The following is a 366-nucleotide window of genomic DNA, read 5'->3' as shown; positions in this document are numbered from 1 at the left end:
GGAGGCTGAAGGAGGAAGATCACTTGAGCCCAGGAGTTTGAGGCTGCAGTGAGCTATGATCACACCACTGCATTCTAGCCTGGGCAACACAGTGAGACACCATCTCTTAAAAGAAGAAAAAACAGAGGGAAAATTGGTCACTGCCTCTGTCTCTCCCTTGACCGATTCCAATCTCCTCCTGTCCCCAGAGCTGGTGCCACCCTCTCATCATCCACACAGCTGCTCCACCTGTGTATCTGTGTATGTGGGGTGCACCTGCAGCTGGATGGCACTGTCACCCGGCTCAGGGGCCTGGTGGGCCCCATGGCTGCCTCTCCCCGACACATAGCCTCCAATCTTCAAGCACACCAGTTCAAATGGCTAAAC

General features: G+C 54.6%; 1 protein-coding gene across 1 annotated transcript in view; it reads right to left on the bottom strand.

The window, feature by feature from the left end:
* The window catches only part of ACACB (acetyl-CoA carboxylase beta), a 175,585-nt gene that overhangs the window by 78,117 nt on the left and 97,102 nt on the right, over positions 1 to 366 (bottom strand).

Source organism: Colobus angolensis, unplaced genomic scaffold, assembly GCF_000951035.1.
Source record: "Colobus angolensis palliatus isolate OR3802 unplaced genomic scaffold, Cang.pa_1.0 Scaffold10, whole genome shotgun sequence".
NCBI classification, from domain to species: domain Eukaryota; kingdom Metazoa; phylum Chordata; class Mammalia; order Primates; family Cercopithecidae; genus Colobus; species Colobus angolensis.
This window is presented reverse-complemented; position numbering and strand designations above follow the sequence as displayed.